The 7,410-nt window shown below is 39.9% G+C and overlaps 1 non-coding gene across 1 annotated transcript; it reads right to left on the bottom strand.

Moving 5' to 3' along the window:
* Nucleotides 1-1,234: 1,234 nt before the first annotated feature.
* Nucleotides 1,235-1,341, bottom strand: LOC137771112 (U6 spliceosomal RNA). The gene has a single exon (XR_011075324.1). It is a non-coding gene; the product is annotated as a U6 spliceosomal RNA (small nuclear RNA).
* Between the last annotated feature and the right edge of the window lie 6,069 nt (nucleotides 1,342-7,410).

The following is a 7,410-nucleotide window of genomic DNA, read 5'->3' as shown; positions in this document are numbered from 1 at the left end:
TTGGACAATAAATGTGAGGAAGAGTTAGATGTGCCACTTCTGAATGGAAGTTTTAAGAGAGGCAGTGAACAATTACTGGGTTCCCTTTCTCTCTACCCTGAGATAAGCAATGTCATAGGGACTGGGGTGACATGGGACTTGGCATGAAAACACTGTGGAGCTGTCCTGTGATTACTGTAGTGTGATCAAGGATTAATCTTAAAAAAAAAAAGGCTTTGCCCAAATCCATCTGGGAGTTTGGGCTTTTTGAGCTCTAGCTGTCCCAGACTCCTTGTATGGTACCTTACAATAAACACTGCACTTTCCTTCACCACACACACAAAAAAGGACTAGTCTTTTGTCTTTGTAATTTGCTAGGATTTCTTTTTCTGTTGCGTTATAATCCGGTCCTCCCTGAGTACTTGTGCTTGCTACTGAGAAATACAGTGGTGAGCAAGGCAAATCTAATCTTGGGTCCTTTATGAACATTTCAGTCAAGCAAGATGTTATAGTAATGTATCATGCATATTATAGTAGAGGAAGTATGCAATTCATGCATATATTGGGGGAAGCAAACCTTGATAATATGCATTTAAGCTGACAGTTTATAAATTAATAGGAGTGAAACTGGCTAAGGGCCAAGAAGAGGAAGAGAGTGTTAGCAACAGGAAAAAAAAAAAAAACAAAAAAACCACACAGGCCAAGGCATAAGGGCTAGAAAGATCATGGGTGAGTTCCGGAACTCATTGCTGTGTGTGGCTTCAAGAGAGTCCAGGGGAACAGAGAAGAAACAGGGCTGGTTAGATACCATCAATAATAATAATATTGAGCATTGATTAACTTTGTTCTAGGGGCTTCACATACATTTTCTTCACGATTATTATCACCATTTTTATAGAAGAGGAAATTGAGCCAGAGAGAGGTTTAATAACTAGCCTGTAGTCACACAGCAGGAATGTGATTTTATCTGAAGGGCAATAGGAAATCGCTGAATGGTGTTACACAGAGGCGCCTCGTGAACAGATTCACATTTTCGAAAGATCATCCGGCTGCAGTAGGTTCCCAACTCCAAGTCCCACTCTGGGTGGCGGCAGCATGGGCCTCAACTTGTGCTTCTCTTATCAATCTGACTCCATTGACTAAAACAGTTGGCAAGATGGAAGCTGATAGCCAGCTGGAGCACTGCAGAAAAGGAGGTCACTCTTCAAAAATGCTTTTTAAAAAACTAATAAAGTTTATTATTTTTTAAAATTTAAATGATAGGGAGTGCTTCACGAATTTTCATGTCATCCTTGTGTGGGGGCCATGTTAATCTTTTCTGTATCGTTCTGATTTTAGTATATGTGCTGCGGAAGTAAGCACAGAAAAGGTGGTGTTTTGAAGGAGTGGGGTGTTCTATGCAAGGAGAAATATATTGTGGGTCTCAAGAGCATTTATATTTGGGTAATAGTTTTAATAACAATATAAATATAATGAATTGATCCTCCCAATGAGCCCTTGTACCTAGTTCAAATAATGGATGTGATGTTACATCAATATTTTGAGCATTTCAATTTACTTTTGATTGTAAAATAGATAATATAGTGCACAAGTTAAAGGCAGAGCCAAAAATCTTTAAAGCAGATTTAGTTAGTGGTTCACGTGTTCTGCCCTCCTTGTTGACTGAGGTTGAATAATAGTGGTCATAATTTGCGTTTGTCTTTGTCATAAGTAGAGAGATGTATAGACCTCACAGGGAGAGAGCCGTTTGTGGATGACAGTGACATCTCTGACTGTTTTCTGTGAGTTGTTTGGTATCCATCAGAAGCCTCCAGAGACTTGAGCCTGACTGAAGAGGTCCCCAAGTCAAGATGCTAGGAGCTGTGATTAATATGTATGCTCTTCAGGATTTTGTAGGATCTCTTCTGTTTCAACAGAATTCAAAGGAAGAATTGTAGGTAATTTTGACGTTTCTGGTTTGCTTTCTATAACCACCTCTATACACCATCCCTGGAACCCTGACTCTTTCTCTTTCCCCTTCTCTTTTCCTTTTCTCCCTCCTCTTTTTTCTTTCTTCTTCCCTTCCCTGCTTGCTCCTTTGACTACACTTTTTCTCCCTTTAAAACAGCCATTGTCTGTGGCAAATAACATGCTAGAAATGAGCTGACTGCCAATATGCATAGGAAGATTTCTTACAACAGAGAAAGGATGTTATGAGACATCGCACATACTAATCTTTTCATTTTGGTCTATAAAGACCCGAGTTCGGCCACTTTCACTCATATGCTTTTAAGGAGATGCTGTTAGGTCAGAATAGGAGATTTGGGGGGTGAGAGGCAGAGATTTGCAGCTCAAGTGTCCAGGAACACAGGTCGACTCTCCAATTGCGACCTCTCTTTAACAGCCACAGGCAATGCGTCCTTTGCTGTACCATTTCGAGGGGCAGGCTTGACAGAGGTTTTTAATGCTACTCTTTCCAAACCAACTGTCTGGCCAGGGAAGTTGTCTGAAAAAATCAGTGCAGCTTAGGGATGGTTTTTTGGAATTTTCCTAAAATAACCAATACTGAGTTGCCAGATCTGATAGCTCTTTTTACATATCTTGCAGCAGCTGGATCAAAATCTAATGAAGATGTTTGCATCTGACAATGGCAGGCCTGCACGTTTCTATCCTATGTCTTGAGTGCGCAAATGCATTTCATTTAGAAACATGAAAGGCATATTTAGTGACAACTGATGGTTCTTTGTTTTTTAATTCCCAATAATGTCTTCAGTTAGTGCTTTTGTTAACATTTTTGCATTATACAGTAGGTGACACAGGAAGATAATCAGTGTGCTGAAAGCAATGAAAGAATTTATATCCAACTTGTTCTGCCTATTAAATAGATCCATTCGGCATAGAAACACATTAACATCTTTACAGTGGAATGATTGTGGAAATAGGTTGTTCATGGGGCCCGTGCATCTTCCTGCTGCTGCCATAAGACGTATCTTCTAGATTGGAGAAAAGGAATGAGCCATTTTTCTCCCCTTGGAACTGTAAACAGAAGTAAAACTATTAATAGATGCTGTAGCTAATCCTAAGAAGCTGCAACCGAGAGATTAAATAACGTTGTGAAGAGAGAAAACTGGAATGAAAGGGGGGGGGTGGGTGGGTGGAGTGAGTTCCCCGATCACTGAGGTACATTAGACAAGGACAAACTGAAGGACTCCAGCTGATCAGAGGATTGACAATTAGTTTAAGAGGGGAGTCCTGGTTTCAGCCAAGTAAATATCAGTTCATCTATTTCCTGAAAACTATTCTAAGGGGAAGATTTATGTTTTATTTTTTAAGTAGTAGTCAAGATGATTTTAAATGGAGTTTGGATGCTATGGTGATGCAGCTGAGCCTAAAGAGACTGCAAGGAACTTGTGGGCAAAAAGTTGTGTTTTGTGATTAAAGACACAAAACCCGGAAAACTGGGAGGCCTTTGGGTACATTCACAATTTGAGACTGGGACCCCATTTTAATTGCCACAGAGAATGTATTATAACAAGGGGGATTGGAATGTAATTAAATCTTATACCTGGTATATTAGAAATGGTTAAATGTCCCCATGTTTTCTTCCTACTAATACTCTTGGACTTTTGTTCTGCCTCTCTTCAAAGAATACACGTTGATTGAGAGGCATTATGAGTCAGCAGCTCTGCTAAGGATCCTTATATCTCTTCAGATCTTTACACAAATTGTGAAGTTGGCATTATTGAGACAATTTAGAACTATTCAAAGTGTGGTCCATGGACAGCACCATCATTATCACGACTCGGAAACTAGCAATGCAAATCCTCTGGCTCCACACCAGACCTAATAAAACAGAATCTCCAAGCTCGGGCCCCAGGAATGTGTTTTAACAGGCTCTACAGATAAAGTTTGAGAAGCAACATTTTATAGTTGAGGAATCTGAAGCTCAGAGTGTTTGGGTGATTTAAATAGTAAGACCACACACTGTCAGAAAAACAGGGTTGAATTTTGGCTTATGTCCCACGTGGGATCTTTTACAGGGTCACTGAACTATCTGGTCAGGGTCACACTTGGTCTCTGAAGGTGGTTTTTCATTAGGGAGTGGTGACTGAGAACGCTTGGAATCTATGACTGATTTGAGCTGTTTTTTCTCTGCCAGAATATAAATTCTCTTGTCTCTGCCAGTGTGCCTCACTTTTTATAGAGGCCAGATTGGCCCTGCTCCTGTTGTGTAAAGAGACCAGTAAAACTCAAATAGTGATTGGCTGTTTGGTTAAGGGGTAAAGGATGAGATTATATGACCCCCATCTATTTCACCTATTGAAACATCATGGAGAGGACTGAATGTTGATCATCTCTCAACATTTTTATACCTATTAAGCTCTGGGGGAAAGAATAGATCCTGGCATGTTATAGAAGTGAAGCAAATTTATTTGAGATTGCAGATCATTAAAAATCAGCAGTGAATTGACCTAGATCTAGGAGTTCATTGGGTGCATGAGAATATAGACCAGCACATGAGAAGGAGGCTTATTGATGTCTGGCCCTATTGACTGTCATTCTCCATGCTTGAATAAGCATTAACTCAGGCCTTTGGTATTCAGGCTGCACTGAGCCTTCAGAAAGAGCCAGATTCTCATTTGGATGTGACTGCCTTTACTGGCCTAATTTTGCTTTCACTTCACCCATTTTTTTGCCCTCTTTCTTGATAGCATTTGGAAGTCATGACCCAGAGCTTGAAATATGTTATTCACTCAATAAAGGCAGGCTTTCAAAACAAAATTAATGCTGTTGTTTGACAGCTGGTATCATGACTAAACGGGTTTCAAGGAGGGAAGAACCTCTTGCATCTTATAGACTGAGGTTCAACCCTGAGTCTGCCACTTGCTAGTTTGTATGTCCTTGGACTTGTCACGTTTAATCCCTCGGAATCATCATCTCTTCCTGTAGGATAGGGAGTATTTTATATCTCATAGAGTGATTGCCCTGATTAAACATGGGGAAACCATAGATTCAGTTTGCCCAAGACCATCCAGGATTATACCTGTTGTCTTGATGTAATTATGCATAGCATTCCCTTTCACTCTGAAAGTGTCCTGATTTGGATGATAAATTATACAGTCATGCTAATTAAATAAGATACTGTATATAATGTGTCACATCCCATTGCTATTCAGTAAATGAGAGCTATTATTTGAAATATTGCCTCTGGGAGTCCGTTGCACCTTCCTACTAAGCCAGACTTAGTTTTCCTCCCTGGAAATTGAATGTTGGAACACTCAGGTCTGTGCCTATCTGTGCTAGAGGGTCTGAAGAGGCCGTGCTTCCCTTTCCCCCTCCTTCAGCAAGAGCCTGGGGCAAAACTCAATGGTCACTTCTGCAGAATCAAGTGTTGCTGTCGCCTATGGATAATGGGGCCATTGCTGTAGTGTTCTGGAGCTTTCAGATGACAGCTCATGATTCAGCATGGAAGTATATTGCATTTATGAGTACCTACTCAATGTCAGGTACTCTAAATCTCTGAACTTAAGATGGGCATTATTAGTTCTGTTTTACAAATGAGGATCCCAGACTCTGAGATGTTAAGAAATGTTTTTAAGGTCATACCTTTGCTAAGAGGAGAAGCTAGAAGTTAAGCTCTTGTTTTTCTGTCTCCTGAGCTCTTTCCGCAACAGTGCTCAAATGTCATTCATGAGGAATAATTCTAACACCACATGAAACGATGAGTAATACCAATCAGTTTAATATTATCCTTGGCTTCCTATCTTTGACAGGTGGAGTAGACACTCCCTGTCTCAAGGAAGGAGGATATTTCTAAAACCAACCTGTCATAATTTCTTTGATCTTAATGATTTCCCCCCATATGCCCAACATAGATACAGCTTTTCAAAGATCATTGAGCATCCTGGGTATAAATTGCTGCTATCCTGCTGTCTCTGCCAAACATCCCCAAATGAGGATTATTCAAAAGCAGAAGGTTTCATTTGGGCTTGATGTGGGAGACACTAATGGACAAAAGGAGAGGAAGAGGAGAAAGAGAAAGAAAGGCAGGATGACGGTCATATCAGACCCATCTCCGCATAAACAGATGGAGACTTTTTGGAGAAATCCATTCCTTCCCACTTCTCTAAGCATTTTAGGCTAATTCTGACCTGCGTTAGGTAGATAAAGATAAATGTGAATTTTAAATTATATTTAATCTTCATTAAAGTAATTATCTCTCTTAATGAAGAATTTGCTGGGTTGTGGTTGTGCAATGAAGTATAAAATCCTAAGTGAATAAAATCAATTTCATTTTCAGGCTAGCTTTTCTGTCCATTAATAAACAAGGCACAGAAAATATATTTGCTCAGAGTCCTGCAGCCTGCTCATAGCTCACACAAAGCCAACACCACTTACAAAAGCAAGAAATTTGGCTCTCCATTTCTTAGCCTTCATTTTTCATCCCGAAGGAGAGTTTTTGCCCTGAGGAAGTTCCATGCGTTTCCACATTGGGGCTGTTTACTGGGCCCAGCAGTGAGACAACTGTGGGTGATATCTCATACCCAAACGACTGCTCTAATGCAATAGTGTTCGTATGGTACAGTGTATTTCATCTAAGTGCTCTGGTTTATTAATCACATAAGTATAAATTAGACTCTGGTATGCTTATGTTTCCTAATGTATGAAAATTGCTTATTTATTTCCATGCTGTTACAATGGAAAGAAACAGACTGGTTCTAAATAGCAGTGTACTGTGGTGTGAAGCAATTAAGTGAGTTATGCATGCCCTTCAGGAAGAGGATAATGGGGAAGTGGTGCCAGCTAGTCTTCATGGCTGCTGCTAAAAGGAAGAAATGGACATGTCACAGAGGAACAGAGACTTGTCCATATTTCAGTGCAAGCATGTGAGCCTATTATTGTAGCTGAATCTCAAGATTTAGCTCTCATAAACTTGCTGATTGCCTTAGTTGCAACTTGGAAAAAAATACAAAAGAGACGAAAAGTGCATAACCCATGGGTAAGAATTAATGACGTTAATGACAAACTTCACCTTTATCTTTACTTCTCTTTCTTTCAGACACCACTCTTCCCCCTAAAACTTGACAAAAACAGATGCAAACCACCCTTCAAAACATAGTATCCACATATTACCACCCCTGCTGGTGGAGGCAGCTATAGTTCAGTGTAAGAAGAAGCTCTACACTTCCTTCCATGGAGTATGAATTTCCATATATTGGGTTATTGACTTATTTGTTACTTATTATTAATTAAATTACATAACATTTATTATATGCCAGGTTCTGTTTGAAGTGCTTGTTTACTTAATCTTCATAACAACCCTATGAAATAGTTGCCCTTACCGTTCTTATTTTACATATGTGGAAACTAAGGCACAGAGAGATTAAACAACTTGCCTGAGGTTACTTAGCCTGGTAAGTGGCCGAGCTGGGATTTGAACCCTGCCAGCCT

This window comes from Eschrichtius robustus, chromosome 10, assembly GCF_028021215.1.
Source record: "Eschrichtius robustus isolate mEscRob2 chromosome 10, mEscRob2.pri, whole genome shotgun sequence".
Lineage (NCBI taxonomy): Eukaryota > Metazoa > Chordata > Mammalia > Artiodactyla > Eschrichtiidae > Eschrichtius > Eschrichtius robustus.
The sequence above is the reverse complement of the archived record's forward strand: the minus strand, read 5'-3'. Positions and strand labels throughout refer to the sequence as shown.